We start from the raw sequence: 23,233 nt of genomic DNA, 5'->3' as shown, positions 1-23,233 counted from the left end.
ACAATATGCATGTAAGTACATATTTTATTAAACATAAAATGGACTGAAAAATTTATGATCACTCTGTACATTTAATATTTGTAAATGTACTAGATGATTACCTGAAACTATCGATTTATTAATAAAATAAATCGATGGTTACAGATAACCAACGACTTATTTTATTTGAAGAGGCATAATTTGTATGATTTATAGTTCGTTTTATCTGACCTGTGTCTAGGTTGAAAATATATATTTTGCTCAATTCCATTAACTATATTTATATTATTTATATTTAATTTAGTACAAATATAACAGTGCGTTGAATTCTCATCTCAGCCGCAAGGGCTTACGATGTAAATTGAAGGACCTTTCTCCCTTTATAATTTATAAGACATACACATAAAACAATATTATTTTAATCTTAAATAAAATAAAATAATGACCAACTTCACTTTCTCCAAAAAAAGTATATTATTTGCATTTTTATAGCTACTACAATTAAATGATACCTACGTCCCCGGGGAATATTTTTTCAGGTTCTTTAGAAAGTTAATTTATCTCTTTAATCATAATATTTATTTTTAAAAGTCTAAAGTGGGCCTTTTAAACTTATTTCTATTCTGGTCAGAATTTGATGGTGGATTCTAGAATTGTTGAATATCTAGGAATCATCTTGCAACAATTTTTCTTCCACACAATAAAAAATTATATTTCCTCCACATCAAATTTTTCTTTCAATCTGGGTAAGTTAGTTAGAAAGCTGTCTTGTCGGTTACAAAAAAAAAAATTGATATTATTGTTTTTCTTACATTGGAGCAGTCTATAGAAGTAGATGTTAAAAACAACCAGAACTTGTCTAATGAAAATTCTGTTACTCTTATCTCTCATATTGTATTTTATTTTACTAGATTTTATTTTTTGTGATTTCCTGTAAAAAATCTGACTGATAACAAAGGAAATAAAAAAAACGAAGGTTAAAGGTTGACTGCTATGAGAGACATATTAATCTCTCGGGGAACAAATCCAAGACTGATTATTAAAAGAAAACTTTTGGGTCATTTTTGCTGAAGGTTTTTTTTTAATATTTGAATTTATTTTTAAGTAACAATTAATCAGAAATATGTAAAGTATTATTATTGTGTATTTTTTACTATTTATAACCAAAAACAGTTGAGAGATAAATTTAAACAAAATACGGTGTAGCACTCAAACTGTTAAATTTTTCAGAATTGTAAAAAAATAAAAATACTTAGGTACATTTTTTTTTTGTCTTCAGTCATTTGACTGGTTTGATGCAGCTCTCCAAGATTCCCTATCTAGTGCTAGTCGTTTCATTTCAGTATACCCCCTACATCCTACATCCCTAACAATTTGTTTTACATATTCCAAACGTGGCCTGCCTACACAATTTTTTCCTTCTACCTGTCCTTCCAATATTAAAGCGACTATTCTAGGATGCCTAAGTATGTGGCCTATAAGTCTGTCTCTTCTTTTAACTATATTTTTCCAAATGCTTCTTTCTTCATCTATTTGCCGCAACACCTCTTCATTTGTCACTTTATCCACCCATCTGGTTTTTAACATTCTCCTATAGCACCACATTACAAAAGCTTCTAATATTTTCTTCTCAGATACTCCGATCGTCAAAGTTTCACTTCCATATAAAGCGACACTCCAAACATATACTTTCAAAAATTTTTTCCTGACATTTAAATTAATTTATGATGTAAACAAATTATATTTCTTACTGAAGGTTCGTTTCGCTTGTGCTATTCGGCATTTTATATCGCTCCTGCTTCGTCCATCTTTAGTAATTCTACTTCCCAAATAACAAAATTCTTCTACTTCTATAATCATTTGTCCTCCTATTTTCACATTCAGTAGTCCATCTTTGTTATTTCTACTACATTTCATTACTTTTGTTTTGTTCTTGTTTATTTTCATGCGATAGTTCTTGCGTAGGACTTCATCTATGCCGTTCATTGTTTCTTCTAAATCCTTTTTACTCTCGGCTAGAATTACTATATCATCAGCAAATCGTAGCATCTTTATCTTTTCACCTTGTACTGTTACTCCGAATCTAAATTGTTCTTTAACATCATTAACTGCTAGTTCCATGTAAAGATTAAAAAGTAACGGAGATAGGGAACATCCTTGTCGGACTCCCTTTCTTATCACGGCTTCTTTCTTATGTTCTTCAATTATTGCTGTTGCTGTTTGGTTCCTGTACATGTTAGCAATTGTTCTTCTATCTCTGTATTTGAACCCTAATTTTTTTAAAATGCAGAACATTTTATTTCAGTCTACGTTATCGAATGCCTTTTCTAGGTCTATAAACGCCTAGTATGTTGGTTTGTTTTTCTTTAATCTTCCTTCTACTATTATTCTGAGGCCTAAAATTGCTTCCCTTGTCCCTATATGTATTAATCCCTATTAGTTTATAACGTTTACTTATCCCTGTTAGATACATAATATCACTTAAAGTATGTTTATTTTTTCATTAATGTATTTTGAAGATAATACAGAAGAGAAGGGAAGTTAATACTTTCCATATCATAACATGCACAAAAATATTACAATGTGCTCTTATAGAACTGATAGTTAATGTACAAAATTTTTTAATTAATCCTGGAAAATTAACGAGTAAATTTATAACGTAAATTATTTTTTTTAAAGCTGAACCTCAAACAAATGAAAATTTTTTATTTAAAATCATTTTAGATAACAATAACTGAACAAGTAGATGGCATTCTCTAATCAATTAGATAACAGCACTAGGATAAAATTTTTGCGACATGTATTTAATGTAATTGTTCGTATTTCGGCAAACCAATCAACTTCTGGATTCGATTTCCTTCAAGAATCTGAATTTTTTTAATCCTCTCATACAGTCGAGGAAAAAAGTTATTTCAATTGAGCCTTTGGTTTATTCAAATATTTTCTCGGAAATAACTTATTATCTCTACTATTAAATAGGTCATAGTATATTTTATTGTGACAATAGTAAATTACAACAAAAATATATAATGAATATATTAAGATTATTTTATAACATATTAATTATTATAATATACTATATTGTATATCATAAATAAACATATTAACATATAAGTACACCTGTATAAGTATACGTATATTGTCAATTGTAGCTGATAGCTGTATTCGTTTAGAAATTAAAACTAGCATATTGTAATATCTTCTTTTGTTAAGAAGGCAAGGTTATACTGAATGATGCATCCTTAAGTACAAGAGCCCTTTTGTAGAGACCAAAACAATATAGAGACATCTGTTAAGTGGTTCGCATATGAAAATGGAATTGCGTCGCTAAACTGATAAAGATCTGCCGATGTAATGCCTCGTTACTAACTACTAGACCGGCCATATATGCTCGACTCGGTTCATTCTCGGTATGCTAAATGCCCAGACCTTTAACAATTTGTATTGTGCTTCGACATTCTTAAATTAATTTAACGACTTTCCAGTGTAGCATAACCGGGCTAATTGAAAGAATGTTCTCCCGTAAGTGCGCTATCTACTACCGCATCGATTCTTGAATACAGATTTTGTAACGCTAAGGTTCAAAGTTGTTGCAATTTAATAATATAATTTAATTTAACCTTAACATTTATTTCATTTTAGGATGTGTGCTGTAAGCTGGTGTTAAAGGATGCCTACGTTTATAGCGGCTATAACTTCTTTACCCTTTATATAAACACAGATGGTGTTATTGAATTTAAAAAAATTCAGTATTAAACACGGTTTACAATTGAATAATTAATTAATACTATGCAAAATAAGCAGCGGTTAATAAATCTAAATGCGGTCAGTTTTAAACATAATATTTCAATAAGCGCTTTTTTAGATTAATTTATTTTAATTAGGCCTAAAGATATTTTTTATTCTTTGCTTATAAAAAGAAGTATTAAGAAATGAACACTTGAATATCTCTCTGTGCAGCAGAAGAAATAATTTACTCTTGTTCTGAAGTCTGGGAGCTGAGCAGGATACTCAACAAACGATAAAGTCCGAAATGGGTCTCTTAAGAGTACCAGATTACGTATGTTCCAAGAGAAGAGAATACGCTCGTTATAGAAATGAGTATGGATATTTTTTAAGATTCTAGACAAGCGGACGAAAGCTTAAATAAGGAAAAAAGCATCATTTTTCATTTTAGAAAGATCGTTAGTCGAAAAAGGCTTTGTATCTCGTAGCATACAAAGAAACTTAAACTGAATATGGCAGAAATTATTGGAATACTTGTGGTACATTATGGGTATTGCAACCGGTTGAAAATGATTTACCCATCTAAACAGAAAATAATTGACCCACGAAATTTATTTTCAAAAACATATACACATTAAATGTGCTCAATTAGGAGTTAGATTTCAAATTTTATATAAAATAACCCTAAAACCTTTTCAAAATTTTAGTTTCAATCGAAATATGCCTGATATTTGATACGGTAAAATCAGTAGATGGTACTCTTGCTTTCTTGCATATATATACCATAAGGTCATTTTTTCTACTACTTTTTAAATTTCTTTCCATAAATAATTTATACACGTCGAACTGGATCAACTTTACCAACCTCCTTGAAATCAGCCTTAACGAATTTATGATATTGAATCTTAATATCTCCTCAATATCATAACATACTGAATTATACATTCGTAGTTTTCACATGATCTATTTTAAAGGAAATTAAGAGTTTTCGTCATCACTTCTGTTTTATTACTAAAGCTGTTCTATTACGCAAAACATTGGTGCAAAGGCTATTAAGAATATTACTTTCTATTTGTTCATGTTTATTGAGTATTTTGGCATTTATCTAATTCTAAACTAATCGGTCTGATCTGAATAACACTAACTGTTACAGTTTTACTGGACATACATCTTGACATAAAATAATAAGAAATATAATATAGTATATATCAATTTATTGACACGGAGGATCACAGATTTAAATGTTATAGATGTGGATTCCAACGATTGTCACGTTACGATTTTTTACGGTGTAGATTTCCTTCCTCTAAAAAGGACACACACTAAGGGTATTTGTGGTTATTTCACTCACTAAAATCCCAAAAATTCTTTGCAGACCGTAACAAATTTAAATTATTCATAACTGCTCAAATTTGATATTTTACAAAATATGTTACTAATCAACATCAATAATCTAATATTCTGGTAATAAAATATTTATTAACTTTTTCAATTTAAAGCACTATTCACTCAGTTTAATTTTCCTTCATTAAAATCAAATTATTATCAAAAACAGTTGTTAAAAAAAGAGTAAATTTTCAAAAGTAGTCGTATATCACAATTGTGTTTCTTCAAATTCCTACCCCACTTGTATTTCTACTAGCAGCAATTTTAATTACGCACTTGGCAAATGAAGATGATGTACAAGTGAACGACAAGATGAAATATATTTAATTAAACCGTTTTTTGTGCCTTCAATTATAATGTATTTAAAACGTTTTAATGTTGGTCTCTATTCTAAACTCGAGGTTTTTGAAGAAAAATTAGGGGTCACTAGCTGTTGCACCTGATTTCTTGTTCAGCATCATGACGTTAAGAGTTTCGTAGCCTCTTCGATTTTCTTTTCTTTTTTTTTGTTTATTTTCAAACGAACAGTATGATTTTAAAGAGATCTTATATATATATCATACTAGTTCATTTCGGAAGTGATTACTCGTTTTATATGCCTTTATTATGTAAATATTTGCTTAAATACGTTAGTAGTGCAATTCTTGAAATTAAATAGGTAAATCTAAAAGAAAATTTTGCGTTATAAAGGATAAAAAAAATTCATCTACGTAAACAAATAAATAATGATAGTTAATAGAGTAAGTTTGAACAACCAATAAAAAAAAAAATTTGCTTTGCTCATCTGCAACCCGAAACTACCTACTACATATAAAAACTGCTTTAAAAGATGAAATAGAAAACTTATCTAAACGCGCAAGACAATCAGCACTAACATTTTTACGAGTGGTGGCAAATATAAACCACTTTCTATCTGCAGGAAATTCCTTGAAGAGGTGATTCATGTATGTTGTAATCACTTCTGAACGTTGTAAGCACGAGTGTTTGGTAATAAAAAAATGTTAAGGGACTCGTCAAATTATCAGTTTGAAAACAAGGTTTAATTTTCAAGATTATTAAGAACGATTTTGAATTTCTTCTTCTAGGTAAGTTATTATTTTGAGAAATGATTTATGCGAACTGATGTAGGATGATGGTAAATGTAGATTTGATCGACAAGAAAATTTATTATTTATTGATGTTTTGAATTATCAATTATTTTTCTTAAGCTTTGAACGATAATAATTATCTTGATTAATGTAAAACAAAATATAATTGGAAAAGGTATCTCAGTAAATTGCCTAGGCTTTGCGGACGATTTAGCCCTACTATCCCAAAATATAAAAGAGGCCAGATACCAACTGTCAACACTGGAAGAGATTGCAGGAAAAATCGGTCTAAAAATTTCATACGAAAAAATCAAAATTATGGTGATAGACCCACTATGCATAAGCAAAGTAAAAATAAACAATAATGACATAGAACTAGTAGAAAACTTTAAATATTTGGGGGAAAACATCACGCACAACCTCCAAGAAAATCCAAACTGGATTGAAAGAATAAATAAACTCATCAAAGCCACAATAAACACACAAAACATCTATAACAAAAAACGCATGTCCATAAACACAAAAATAAAACATTATAACTCAGTTATCCAACCGGAAATACATTACGGATGCGAAACCATATTTGGACCGTACCAGACAAGGTTTACCGACCAACTGGAAAAGATTGAAAGACAGATTCTATGACGATGCATCGGGAAAAACATTAAAAAAGACGAGATTTGGAGAATTATTCCAAACGAAGAGATTTACAAAACTATCATCCCGATAACTAATAAATTTAGAAAGAAGAGAATTTCCTTTCTAGGACATATTTTCAGAACGGAAGAGACCAGACTTATCAGACGGATAATCGAACTTTTCATGAACAAGAAAAGCAGACCGAACTGGTTATACGAAGTACAGAAAGACATGGAGGAATTAGATATAACCCGTAAAAACCTAAAAACGAAAACCGGAAACTATGAGAAATTAAAAAATAAAGAAACAAGATTCCTATCAAAACCCATGAAAACAATAAGCCGGGTGTACTCTGAACAAGAAAGGGCAAGAAGATCTGAAACCCTTAGAAATTACTGGCAAAAAAGAAAAGCTGAAAAACAACAAATCAGCAAGAAAAGAAAGAACTTGCCAAAAAAAAAAAATGAACTAAATCGATCCATTATGGTCTTAAAAGTAATAAAATAAAAAAAATAAAAATATGTATTGTTATATTCATTTAATATAATATAAATACCAGTGCATGTTTTATATTCTTATCTGCGTATAATTAATTACTACACTACAATCATTCTATTTTTTTTTTTTTTTTGATGCCAAATGTGAACATCTTACATATGTTAGAAGAAGTGATAACAGTACAGAAACTCAGAAACATGGTCAACGTATAGGTCATTTTTATAATAGTGTGTACGGAATGATCTTACTGACAACAAACCCAAAGAAAGAACTTTTTTATTTATTTCTACAATAAATCAGAAAAATTTGTACTAATATTTGTGTACATTTCTGCAAAATTCTTTAACGTAAAAAGTTTTCATAAAAGACTACTTTAAAGTTATGTTAATGGTTTTTAATTACGACAATTGAATTGTAAAAATACACAGTATATGTTTAATTATTTTTAAAACTCAAGACTTTCAAATTTTTCGGTTATTTGGGCTGTACATTCGCCAAACTGTGTTCAAATTAATTTTAATATTTATAAGAAATGCAGTGAAAACGAATTTTTGGCAAGTATAAAACTGGCCCCTATACAATACTTTATATCAATTAAACCTCTTGGAAAATAATTTTCTTCTGCTATCCAGCTGAAGTAAACACGAGAGAAATCATGCGAATAGTATTATTGTTATTTAGTCCGGTTAAAGATTAGACATACAGAAAGATGCATTGTCTTTGTTGTCGCAAACGATTGATTTCAGGAACAAGTATAACAAGGCAAGTCCCTGGTAAAAATCAAGTACGAAGGACAGTAAGAGAAGACAATGCTCTTTGTGCTGCTTATTTAAATATAATGCTTTCCATTTTAAAAGAAGGCTATCACAATACGTTGATTTTAAATCCACCACAAAATGAATAAACAACCATTATATAGGGAATAAGTAAGAGATTAAATAACATTGTCAAATTACAAAAACAATTTTTTACGAAATTTTGTTTCATTTAATTAGTTTTGCTTGAATCAGATTTTCTTACCTCATTTTAATCTTTCCTAGTACTGATTTATTATAAAACCTTTTTTTTTTTTTTTTTAAAAGAAAACTATTTTAGAAAAATACAAGCATATATATGATAAATTTATTAAAGATTTATCATTTTCCTACACTTAGAATACAATTAGTTTAAAAATTGTCGTCATTAAATTTTTTTTTAAATATTTGAAGATAACTTAAAAATAAAAAATTTCCAGGTTACGTAATGAAAAAAAGGTTCAGATTGATGCTTAATTATTTTATAATTTTGCATTTCTTTGTTTTGGTAGGACATATCATTTGTATACTGTTTTTTAGCAGCTTTTTAGGTAATTTTTTTAAAATTATTCAACTCTTTAATTAATTGATGCTTTCTCTGTAGAGGAGTCTCCCAAATATAGATTTCCATTATTAAAGTAAATCTCTTCAGCCTTACAACCTTCACTTTGATAAAATTTAGTTTTTTTCTAACCTAATTTATATCTGTCTATATGGATATAATAGGTTTTCTTACAGACTCTTTGATATATTATAACCTTATTCCCAAACTGTTTTAAATTTTCATCTTTCTTTTTACCAGCTCTTTTAATATTTTCATCGCTTGTGATTTATAAATATAACAACAACCAGCTATTCATATTACCAATGAATATCGTCTACTTATTTAGGGAAATGATTAATTACTAGTAGTAAATTACTTCGTTTAAAATACCCCTCCTGTTTCAGAAGTGAGGATGTAATAGAAAAAGCAGCCAACGGGCAGGTCAAATCAGATCGTCACTTAATTTTAAAATATCCTTATCCACAAAGGGATAACGTCGATATCCCTTATCAGATAAATTAGCAAACAAAGCGCATAAAACCCATTAGTAGTATTAACGGGCCAGATTATCAGTAATTATTTTTAAAAACATGTCCACTTTTTCCAAATGATTGACGAGCACCCGTTCCACCATTCTGCTTTGACAGGATTACACTCTCGTTCCCCAGTGACATCCCTCATCTCGCTGCCACCCTTGCGTAGTGTATTTAATTATTTTCAGATTTATATCTGGTTGAATCATTTAGCAATGAAAGTCACTCCTATTGATTTAATCAACGGCCAATCAAATGTTTTTGCCATTTTGAGCATTTTAATTATTTTTATTAAAACGAAAGTCAGACGTGAACATTTAAAACGAGATAACGACCTAAAGTACGGCAAAAAAATTATTCTTTTCACAAAAGCTGCGGGAATTACTCTTTGCGCCATTGTTTTTTAACTCCATTATTTTTATAAGCTCAAATACAGAAGTGTTCAGCTAAAAAAAAAATAATATAAAAAACATATTATATCATACCCTACAATATTTTTAATCAAATACCAATGAATGTTTTGATATAAAAATATTGTCTATTATTAAGTCCGTTTAAGCCTTAACTTTGATTTTAAATTATATAAGTAAATTAATTTAACAGCAATTAAAATAATAAATTGATGTCAATAGATAAATTTAAAGTTGGTCTAAAATTTAATTAAATTTTTAGCAGATTTACATTTCAGACATAACTTAAATATATCAAGACTACGTAAGATTGCAGCGGAAGACTAAACTATACGCTCTAGCCTCCTGTATGATAATATTTAATTGTTTATGATCCAAAAGTAATGAAATATTATCCAGTAGGCCAGCGTAATTATGTTTTAATACCCATTTACTTTTCTTTACGGTAGCTAGTAGTTGAAGTATAAAAATCTTTAATATCATTAAAACGTGTACTGTATTTTTACCTGTTAATGGAATGTGTACAGGGATTTTTATTCTAATATATCAAATACACCTTTTTTTACCATAAACTAGGAAAATTGATGAGGTAATACCATTATGCAAAAAGAGGAGTTAAACCAGAGTCTACGGTTAAAATTCCAGATATTACTTAGAAATAAATAGACAATAATTTTTGATTACTTCTAATTACTATTGCAAACTATTATCTTGGTACTATTAGTTATAGGCCTGAGATTATTATAATTCCAGTTCTGAAGTAATATCAGGAAGATAAAATTAAGTTACGTAAAATTTTACTATAGTCAGGGGATTATATTTGATTTAAAAAAAAAAACAATCATAGCTTTTCGCGAACTCATAATTTTACGGTGGGTCCATTAGTAAAATCCAAAATAAAAAAGTGAAACATTAGAAAACAACTGAAAAATTCAATTGAAAGTGTATGTAGTTTAACTGCAGATTAATTAAGAAACAAGTTCCCATTAAAGAAAAAAATCACATGCTCAAAGTTTCTATATGTTACAATAGCAAATTTTATTAGTTTTTAAGGTTATTTCTCTGAAATCTCCCAAAAATGAGAAAATATATTTTTTAACTCTTATTCTAAAATACATAAATTAAAATCTAATTATTTGTTAAACAAAGATGGTACACCAATATATAATACGAAAGGTAAAGTCGATAGATGGGTGGAATATATTGAAGAGTTATACGGAGGAAATGAATTAGAAAATGGTGTTATAGAGGAAGAAGAGGAAGTTGAGGAGGATGAAATGGGAGAAACAATACTGAGATCTGAATTTAAGAGAGCATTAAAAGATTTCAATGGTAGAAAGGCTCCTGGAATAGACGGAATACCTGTAGAATTACTGCGCAGTGCAGGTGAGGAAGCGATTGATAGATTATACAAACTGGTGTGTAATATTTATGAAAAAGGGGAATTTCCGTCATACTTCAAAAAAAGTGTTATACTAATGATACCAAAGAAAACAGGGGCAGATAAATGTGAAGAATACAAAACAATTAGTTTAACTAGTCATGCATCGAAAATCTTAACTAGAATTCTATACAGAAGAATTGAGAGGAGAGTGGAGGAAGTGTTAGGAGAAGACCAATTTGTTTTCAGGAAAAGTATAGGGACAAGGGAAGCAATTTTAGGCCTCAGATTAATAGTAGAAGGAAGATTAAAGAAAAACAAACCAACATACTTGGCGTTTATAGACCTAGAAAAGGCATTCGATAACGTAGACTGGAATAAAATGTTCTGCATTTTAAAAAAATTAGGGTTCAAATACAGAGATAGAAGAACAATTCCTAACATGTACAGGAACCAAACAGCAAAATTAACAATTGAAGAACATAAGAAAGAAGCCGTAATAAGAAAGGGCGTCCGACAAGGATGTTCCCTATCTCCGTTACTTTTTAATTATCTCCGGAACTAACAGTTAATGATGTTAAAGAACAATTTAGATTCGGAGTAACAGTACAAGGTGAAAAGATAAAGATGCTACGATTTGCTGATGATATAGTAATACTAGCCGAGAGTAAAAAGGTTTTAGAAGAAACAATGAACGGCATAGATGAAGTCCTACGCAAGAACTATCGCATGAAAATAAACAAGAACAAAACAAAAGTAAATAAATGATTAAATTGTTTGAAGTCCGATTTTTTATTTAATCCTGTAATCTCTTAAGCAGTGTACTAAGGTAATATGTTAAGCGGTAATTTTATTTTAACCTGAAATGTAAAATCTAAGACCATACTAGAGATTTATTTCAGCTGATTAACATGGATATGGAATGGAATTGTTCGCTGACAAGACACGCTATGCTTAAGGAATATGCTTACAATCAGTAAAACTAATATTTTGATTAGAAAAAATAAGAAAATAAAGATGAGAAAAATACCGAAACTTATGAATACCAATTATTAACCACTGTAAGAATACAAATTAAAAAAAATTATTGTCAAAGAAATTTATTCCTTTTTGTTGTTTGTTATTCGATTTGTGAATTGAAGAGTTTTTGAGTACTTTTGTGTTTTCATTATCGAATAATGTGAGGAATTTTGCATAAATTTTCCAGGAATATCTGTATAATTTTATTTAATGAAGGTTTAATCTAGTCGAATTAATTTTCAAAGTAATCGTTAATTCTATAATAAAACTAATAGACCATTAATATTTTTCATATCCGGCAGATATTAGTTAAAAAAAAATACAATGACTAAGAACCTAGTTCGTCACGAACTCTCCGTTAGTGCAATGATAAAGTGTAAAAATGTAGATATAGTAGAGAAATTACACTAAAAAGCACTCAGAATGATAAGAAAAAATTGAAGGCGATAATAGAGGCAGTTCAATTATAGATTAGGTAAACGAAATGCAAATGAGCTAACGCAATTGGGTTAATTAAAAAGGCGGGAATGCACTGATGATGTTTTAATTTTGCTCTATGCTAATTCCTCCGCGTATCTATATTTTAATTTGTCCAGTGCCTGGAAGAAACTGTAATTTATTGCTTCGTTACCACTAATTAATTCATCGACCTGGTGCTGGTAGTGGTTAGGTGCTTGCGGACTCTAGTCCGGTCACATGTTGTCTGGCACTCCTACTTTTTAATTTCATCCTCGGCACAAGTGTTGCAAACAGATAATCCTAATAAGAAAGGTAATAATTTTTATTTTTTTTAATCGAAAAAAATCCTTTTAATATTCGGTAATAGTCATCAATCTTATCTGTCCTATTTTAATTTGTAAATAAAATATGAATAATTCAATAACGATGTTTTAATAATGATCTGAAAAATAATATTTTTTAACAACACTACAATATCTCAATCGCTTACTACATTTAGTAATTTATTTACACACACACACACACACACACACACACACACACACACACACACCCATATATATGTATATATAGTGAGAAAGAGAAACATCACCTTCTTCAAATTGTACTTTTATAGCATAACAACGGATAATATTAAATCCAATGGAAATCTGACCTCCCAACATAAACAGAAATTAATTTCTGTATTAATTAATTTAAATGTTTCATTCAGAATTTTGCTATTCAGATGTATCTGCAGATCTGTAGTATGTTACACGTTTCTGTATTGGTATAATTTCATGCTTTTTATCCGGACCAAAACTATAAGTTTGATTAACGCGAAAAAGGAATGCAAAAAGTCAGAGTGTGACAGATTGATTGATTGGCAATTGGTCCGGTAGACAAACATTAATTCTTACACTGACCAATAAATACATGATTAAGAAAGAATCAATTAACCCCACAGGTCTATTCCTGTCGATTAGCTAGAATTTTTTCTACTCAATAAGGAAGTAGGGTAATGCGTTTGTTAAACTTTTTTCATTTTTGTGGTACCGTAGCTTCAGAACGCCTGTCTGAATTCTATTAAATATGTTTCAGACAATCTTACCATATCACAGTGTAAAAAATTATAATATGTTAAATAATTGAAAAATAATTAAATAAATAGTATATCACTTGAAATTACCATCAATGTATTAAAAAGAATATATAAATAAATTTTCACATCATTTAACAAATAATAAATGAAGGTTATTGTAAAAATGTACCTGAAAATACTCTTAAATATAAATTAAATAGTGGAAATTTTTAAAATAGTCAGTTCAAAATTACTGATAAGAAGGCAAAAAAAATCGAAAAATCACCTATTTGTACAACGTGAAAAATGAAATAGATACTTTTGGTTTCGGAAAATAATGATTTACATAAATTAAACGATTTTCGATTTTCATGAATAAATTACGGCATTCTATTTTCAGTCCTTTAAACGACACTGCGAAGATACCAAATTGGGGACTATTTTGAAAATTTTAAAAGTAAGATTAATTAAGTTTTAAAATTAAATGTTTACCGCCTTTAAAACGTAATATTTACGAGTACTTAATCGTATTTTGTAACTATTATCATTCTAAAGTATCTCGCCACCATTCGGTTCTATAATCTGATGTTTTATATATACTCTATATCCGTATCAACATTCTCATGTCATCCGTTACTGTAAAAGCAATCCTATCTCTCTGCTGTAATCAATACAGCCACCAGAAAATATTTTTGACATTAGTTGTTAAAAATTCCATGTAAAACTAATCTTTTAATCTAGTAATTTCTTAACCTATATTAATCTGAATGAAAAGAATATATTACTCTACTAATTTACATCACGTTTTCCTGACTTTCTTATGGTTACGACATTTTTAAGTACCTGAGATAATAACTACTTTCTATGAGAGTACTGATTTTTACCATATAGTCAGTCTCTCTGGTTAATTGAATGAGTATAATTTTTAAGTTTAAATACCACCTACATTCTGGTGAGCTTGAAAAGTCATTTCACTCCTTACTTTTCCCAATAAGCCTGACCCACTTTGTTAAATTAGCAGCAACAAGGTCATGTTATTGGAGAGACTTGTCTCATATCAGATCACCTACAATTGTTACATTTACGGTAAATAACATACATTAAAATTAATATTTAAGTAATAAACTTGAAAAATAATTTAACAAAAGAGTAGGAGTGCTTCAGTAGATTTTCAAATATATTATAGATTACATTTTCGAATGAGGATCAAGATTAAGTCAACCTGCGAGTGAAAAATGGATGAGCTCTTGAGAAGTTAAACGTTGAATGGCAGACACAGAATTTCAAATTTATACTGTAATTTTTCGCTTATCCTTCTACTTAATTTTTTCATACTTTTTTCGTTCTTGTTATTATTTATTTTTATTCTTATTACCGATTATTTAACTGGTTTTATTCATATCTTCAATAATTTCAATTCTAAGCAAATTTTTATATTCCCATAATAACATCAACATGGTACACCCAGAAAGATTACTGTTTGTTGGTCTACATACATCAGAAACTTTAATCCGTTTCTCGAAGTAGATTTTATTAACTGCACTTCCTTCAACAGCCAACCTTCAAGCATCCTTGATATCGTATGAATATTTGACTCACAAACCTTGTTCTTCTACAACCACGTTTTTCTTCACTGTTTCACTTTAAAATTTTAAAAAATTCCTTTTTATTACAAACTTATCTAATTTCAACATTCTCAGGTAAATATATTATTCAAGAGCTTGAACTATTATTACTTATTTTTTTAAATGCATTCTTATCGTTCACTTTATATTCCTTATATCTTTTTGTTGTAACCAGTTAACAATTTCTTTACGTTACTAAAATTTACTTATCGGTATTTTCTTATATCATACTTTACATTACATCTAATTTACAGGTTTATTTTTAAATTAAATGTTTCCTACATTACTGATATATTATTGGTTTAAGTTACTCCCTACTTTCAATTAAAAACGGAAATTATAATCAATATAACGTTATCATTTTTTCTTTAAAATATTTCTCTCATAAAAGTTCTCTTCGGTTTACTTTGTTGTTTTTCTTCTATGGTAATTAATAATATACGGAAATAAACTAAAGCCCCGATTGACTTATTCTCAACTTCATTTCAAAAAACTGATAATAATACAAACTGTCTTGTTGTTAGTAATAGTCTAAACAATTTTTTAAAAAAACACTCAAACTAAGATATCTTCCTCCATTGAATGTTTAACAGATAAACGACTAAAGAAATTTCACAATTTAATATGGGATTATCAATCACTTTTCTAAAGTTTTTATGACTGACTATTTTTATTTTACACCAATTATTTTAATCTATTCTTTAAATATCTTCAAAGTGATTGAATTAATGATTTCGAAGTAGTGTGGTGGTCAGGGGATCCTCAAAATGATTGCTTCGAAATATAAAGTACTTAAAAATACTCTCGCGGTTTAAACTGCTTCTTACACTTGGGAGGAGCCTGAAATAATGTTCATTAGTTGTTACCATTTTTCAAAGTAATATGACTTTTTAGGATTATTATTTATTTAACTTTAAAACTATTTCATTAGTTTTATTTTTTATTTTTTTTCAAAAATGCTTAGCCTCAGAAAATATTAAACCAAATTAAATTACAATTACTAATATATTAATGAGTTATCCTTCAGAGCTGTATTTTGGCGCCATGATATATGAACAAAAGTGGCCTTTGAAATATACCTGTTATTAGTTTAGTTAATTACTTTTTGTTGTAATTATAGGGAAGGCAAGTCTTTATGGATTACAGTAGCCGACTTTAATAAATTGCCGACAGTGAGAACGAAATACATTATCAAACAAATTACTAGTTTATAATTGATGTTTTAAAATTATTTATCTTAAAAGTGTATACCAATTTATTTTTAACATTACGCTAAATGACATGTTTGTTGCAATTTTTAAATTTGAAAGCGAAATTATATATCGCTAACAAATAGGAATGTTTAATCTTCTCGAAATTATTTTTTTATATTTATTAATATTTTCACTTTTGTAGCAATGTATAAAAGCTAAAACTGTAACTTACTTTATAAAGAGTTATTTACAAAAAAATACAAAAGAAAAAAAACAGACTTGGGATGGCAAATTAGAAGCTGTTCTAACAATATTTTAATGCATCCTTCAGTTAAGAAATCGTTTTTTGATGTTTGTTCCCTCCTGACTTTTTGATTAAAATAAATAAATATGATGTATTAACTAAGAAATAAATTTATCAGAACACAATTTATGGTACTTTTAATATATTTTCTATACAGAGCTTCGATACCTGGAATAGCTTTTCAAAGTTTGGAAATTTTACGTTCTGATTCAACGTATCAATTTCTGCATTTTCAAATTAATCGTTATCAAATCCTAAACAAAGGCATAGTTGATAACTCCAATTAAAATAAAGAGTAATAATTTTAATATTTTTAATTTTTCCTTGCAACATTAATGGCATTCAGATTATCAACAAGATAATACTTTTTTTTTTTTATTTGTCTGGCTGTCTGTCTTCCTTAAAAGCAATTTTTCAACATTTTTTTTTGAAAAGAAAATAACTAATTTTTATTGCCTAATCAACCTTAGTCAAATACATGATACTTTCTGACATTCATCATTCATTTATTTGAATATTTTCATTGTTCTATAAAAAATAATCATTACTACAGTTTTAATAAAACGTCAGTGAATGTATTGTTACGAACAATACTTAATTTTACGCATCCTCAGAACTTTCATCAGTTTTAACTAATGTTTTTTTTTTTTTGTTTGTCTTCAGTCATTTGACTGGTTTGATGCAGCTCTCCAAGATTCCCTATCTAGTGCTAGTCGTTTCATTTCAGTATATCCTCTACACCCTACATCCCTAACAATTTGTTTTACATATTCCAAACGTGGCCTGCCTACACAATTTTTCCCTTCTACCTGTCCTTCCAATATTAAAGCAACTATTCCAGGATGCCTTAGTATGTTGCCTATAAGTCTGTCTCTTCTTTTAACTATATTTTTCCAAATGCTTCTTTCTTCATCTATTTGCCGCAATACCTCTTCATTTGTCACTTTATCCACCCATCTGATTTTTAACATTCTCCTATAGCACCGCATTTCAAAAGCTTCTAATCTTTTCTTCTCAGATACTCCGATCGTCGAAGTTTCACTTCCATATAAAGCGACACTCCAAACATATACTTTCAAAATTTTTTTCCTGACATTTAAATTAATTTTTGATGTAAACAAATTATATTTCTTACAAAGGCTCGTTTCGCTTGTGCTATTCGGCATTTTAAATCGCTCCTGCTCCGTCCATCTTTAGTAATTCTACTTAACTTTCTAAAATAATCTCAATTTCATACAAGTTTAGATTTTGATTCGATTATAATAATATATTTAAAATTATACAAATATATTTTTGCATATATTTCTATCAATTGTCGCTAATTTAAATGAATTTATTATAGAAACGATTTTTTCTATTTATACTTTTTCTCATTATCAGCAATTATTTTTAAAAAATTTGGTTAAAAAGATTTAATATTTGTGAAGTTTTGAGGTTTAGAAAATTATAAAGAATCCGTATAACAGACTTGGCAATCCGAGGATAGTGCACACAACTTACAAAGTAACTTTATGGACTGGCTGTATTCCCCTTACAAGCATATTATTATCATACTTAAAAACCAAATGATTATATATTATCTAAGGTAAACAATTATTATAAGATTTTTATTCATTTTTGACTATCTTTTATTTCCCCCCTCCACAAATTAAAAAACTTTAACACGGTTCTATCTATATAAGCAAATCTATTCGTAATTTCAAAATAGCCAATACATAGAATTGTTATGTCATAATGGCTTTTACTATTAGGCTTTCTGATGACATTTTAAAAATAGATGTTTGGCGTTCCTTCTTGCAACCAGTATAAAATATGTAGAAACGATTTTAAATAAGTTTGTTTTAATTAAAAGGATCTATTGTTTATTTTGTCTTTTAAAGTAAATCACTTGGATGTAGCCTCATTTCCTATTCAGTATTTTTAAGTCTTAATGGATGTTTGAGCTAGAAATGTACCATATCATCACTTACTTGAATTTAAAGTCTACACTAAACAGTTTAGTTGAAATAAATTTTTTATAATTGAATTTTATTGTGCAGTGAGAGGTTCAATTTAATAAATCCTACAGTTTTTCAAACTTGAGTAATAGCTCCTGCTCTAACCACACGTTATTTCTCTTAAGTTAGCTAGCCATCTATCAAGATGAACTCCAATTTATATGTATGGATAAGATACAGATAATTGAATATTGTTCAGACATTCTATTTTTTAAAGTAAAACAGGAATATTGCTTAGGATTCTAACGTATTTGATTCTAGGAAGCATAAAAATGAAAACTTTCATTTTCATATTTTTCACTTGCCGGTTTACTTACAATTCTTGAATAGGTTCAGGTTTTCTTTTAAAATTGTTGAAGCCAGAGTTGTACATAAATTGAATTCAAGTATCCTTTGCAAGTTTTGTCTGTGATGGATAAATCAGAATTGCGCAATCACTCAAAATTGATGCCCGAACACTTATGTCTGTCACTTTGGCGTGTATAGTGCCCAACTGTGTCTGTTGTAGCATGAATTTTAGCATGAAAAACCTGTTTTTGTGGTAAGACTTTAAAATTCTAAAAAACTGACGCGGTAATTGATTCTTAATTTTGTGAAGGAGATAGTTCCACAGTTCGTCAAGGGCTTGAATAATGACAAAAACTTACTCTTCTTTTCTAGAAGTAATTAATCGAAATTTATTTCTTTCGTTTTGTTTAGTTCACAACTTTCTTTCTTTTCGACAGTTTCTTGATCTTATTGGATACCAGACTGAAACTCTTAAATTACATTTAAGAATTTAATTTTACATCTAATAATGGTCGTACCCCTTTTAGCAATACGTATTCAAATTACTTGTGATAGCATTAGGGGCTAATGGTTCGATACAAAGAAATGGGTTAGGACAAATATCAATTAATGAAAAAGTTTCTATTGATTAATTTAGTATTTGAATTCTCTAGATGGCATTAAATATGATAATTACCAAAACTAATGTTTTATCGAAAAGTTCTTTCAAAATATTTGCAGTGATTAAGTCGTAAATAAGTGACCTTTAGATTATGGTCGTTTTTTACTATTATTTTTATTTTATTAAATATAAAGTTATGAACTGGTAATAGCATTTGAAACACTGTGTCATTGCAATCCTCGATTTTATTATAAAAATTAACGATTGATCGAAAATTAGCTGATGACTGAAAATTAAGTATCGTAAAGATGTTTTTATAAGAGATCTGTAACATTTTCTGCCTTTTTTCCTATATTTTGGCCCAATTGCCGTCAGTGTGATACTGATTATGTTAAGACCAAGATAAAGTTTCAGGATAAAGTGAGTTATCCTGATTTTTTATGAAAGAAATTTTAAGAACCATCAATCCGCTTCATTATTCTATCTGAAAAACATTCGTTTAAGATCTTGTATTGCATTATTAAAAATATTTTTATCTAAGGAATTTTTTTTGTCCAGCTGTATTCCCTGTATCTTCTGCTCTTAAATTATTCCTGTACGGGTTGTTAACGGGCAGTTATTAATATTATTTTTTTTACTATATTCTTAAGTTGAATTTCAAGCATCTTTATGTTTAATCTTCTTTGTTTTGTCTTTTAATAATACGTTAAAGGTTTCATTTCCTCCAATAAATCCGATTTATCTATTGTTAATAAAGTTAAAAGCACACATTTGTTTATTGATAGCGTTTTTAGAGTGCGGTCGGATGAAAGATCATACAAATTTTAGGTGCATCCGTAGTAACAAAGACGGCCAATATATCAAGTAATTACTTTATGTTTGAACAGTAAATTAATTTTCTTTTGGATGGAACTAAGAAGATTTCATCGATCATTTTTTTGAAAAACTCACTCTGTTGTATTAATAGCCATAATTCTCACCAGTGTAAGATTAAAGAAAGGAATTGCCATAAAATCATCTTGCATGGCTTCAAAATTATTCCTTGAACACATTTTCTAATATGCTTTGTTTGGATGAAAAGTATAGAGTTGTTGATATTTGAAAATATTCTAATAATTTTGTCACAATAATACCTATAACTTGAACTTTTATTGAATATTTAATGACTGAAGTTGATATCGTTGAGTTTTCCATCAAAAATGATAAAAATTATAGTAAAAGTAATAGGCACATTTTTATTGGTTGAAAGAGAACTAAAAATCTTACAATGTTTATGAAAAGACATATTTATTTAATGTATATTATTAGAATGAAAAAAATTACACACTATGATCACTGAACTAATAATATTCAAGCCTATTACTTGAAGAATATTCTACAGATTTTTTTGAAACCAAAACCGAAATAAAGAGATTTAATTGAGATTAACGCAGATATTATTAACATCTCCAGTATCAAACGCACAGAACATTGTGAAATTTGCTATATTATTGCATGTTGTCCTGAAATAAATTGAATTCACCGAGTAAAGTTATAACAACTTTCAGATCCCCGTAGCATAAGATAGTGGCACTGGTAGAAACTCATTCCCAATGTGCAGAAGACTAGCTTTAGACGAATCAATAAACAAACGCCACTCGTCTGTTTTGTACTCATGACCAAATGATTTCATTACAGAAAAAACATTATTACAAAAAACAAATCTACCTTCAAACACATCGAAATTCTTGAAGTCATGCCTATTTCTAAAAACTCATATTTTGTCGTAGTGGAGAAAGTTACAACATTTAATCGTGAACCTAAAAGTTCTGCCTCCTTTTTTGATAAATTCAGATTTCGTATAAGGTCATTGAGGTATCCTTGTGTTAATAAATGTGATTTACCAGACGAACACAAAGCTTCATAGTTTGGATTAATGCTTTAATCATTATCCTCTGCCAAATTTTTGTGTTGTTGATCATCGCTAAGTATGATATTTTCTGATAGTTTAGGCACAGGCAGTTCTTCAGTTCTTCAATTTTATCCACAGGCCTGATAGCAAATGGTAAATTAAGTATGAAATATTGTGCTTTGATTTTGAACTAATGTCAGCAATATTAGTCAGAAAAAAGAAAAAATCTAATGTGGACACCACATGACTTCCTTACACGCTTATTAAATTACATATACACATTTTTAAAGAACATAAAATGTTATTTCACTAATAAATTCGGATTTTTAAAAAAATATTTTTCAATTGTTATTTATTGTATTTCTTTTTTACAATCAGAGGTTAATAATTATTAATAATTCAATACATTTAAATTTAAAAAAAAGTTAAATAAAGAAAAGGAGATGAAGTCTGATTCGAATCTTCTTTTAAACTTTTTCTTAATTGCAGTAATAAGCCCTCAGTGAGAGCTTTTCAACGGCATAAGCAGATTTCATTGGTTCGAGTTATAGCCAAATAAAATTTTAATTAATGAAATATTTGGGTCATACAAGAGGAAAGCACATAGGTTAACCTGTGATTGTACCGCAAACAAATTGTTTTAACTAATTTGTTTTTTTTTTTAACTTTTTTTTCAATTTAAATATATTGAGATATTAATTGATATGATTATATCATATCATTTTATTAAAAAAAAAAATCTATTTTAAGTTTACATTATTTGTAGCTACTAGAAAGATAGCATGAAGACTAGAGAATGAAGATTAATCTGACAAATTCATCAAAACAACACATTTATCTTACGCAGAAAGGTGATGCTATCACTATTTTTAAACAATACAGTTATTCTCCAACATTCCACTGTTTGTTACCTCGGGCTTGAACTGGACGAATGACTTAACTTTAAAGCATTATATTTCCTATCAAAGATAAGAAATAAGATAGACAGGGATCTTCTCCAATTATATTTCAATAGATTTGTTTATTTTCAAGTAACCTTTTTCATTGGATTTGTTTTCTTTTCATCTCTTTTTCAAATTACTCAAAAAAATATTATTGAACGTTTGATTTATTTTATGCTATTTCAAATTTATATTTAATCATTTTTGTATCTTCTTGTTAAATACTTCTGTTCAGTACTACATTAAACATAATGTTAACAAAGATTTTTTTTAAATTCTGAATATTTCGTATCAATTTTGATATATGAACAATTTTAACTTACCATAGTTAAATAATTTTATAACTATAATGTATTCGATAATTCTATAGTTTTTTTTAGTATATAATAAATGTAGAATATGTTGCAATATGGTAATAGTCGCTACGCTCGTCTTAACAAAACTAGTTTATAAAAAGTAATTATTTGCATGATAGCAGTATCATGAGGATGTACACCTAATCTACATAACACATCACATTTTAATTTCTGGCAGTAATTTTTACACAAGAAAAAACGACTTCTAATTAGCAGAAATTGTACACACGTATTAATTATTTAATTATATTGTCAAATCGATATCTGCCAGTCATGAATTGTAGTATTTTTTGTTCAGTTATAAATATGTTGATTCTTTTAATATGAAATAAACGGTGGAGAGATTAATATGGAAATAGGAATGTTATTAAAATTTTTCACATACTCAAACTAAACGAAGTAGCTACAATTATTTAATATAGAATGCCAAATCCTGTATTTCATACATCCGGAAGCGGTAAAAGAGTGAGTTAATACAGTTTTTAGATTTCCAGTATTCTTCCGTTACGAAAATTTACCT

Source organism: Lycorma delicatula, chromosome 1 (genome assembly GCF_047948215.1).
Source record: "Lycorma delicatula isolate Av1 chromosome 1, ASM4794821v1, whole genome shotgun sequence".
Lineage (NCBI taxonomy): Eukaryota > Metazoa > Arthropoda > Insecta > Hemiptera > Fulgoridae > Lycorma > Lycorma delicatula.
This window is presented reverse-complemented; position numbering follows the sequence as displayed.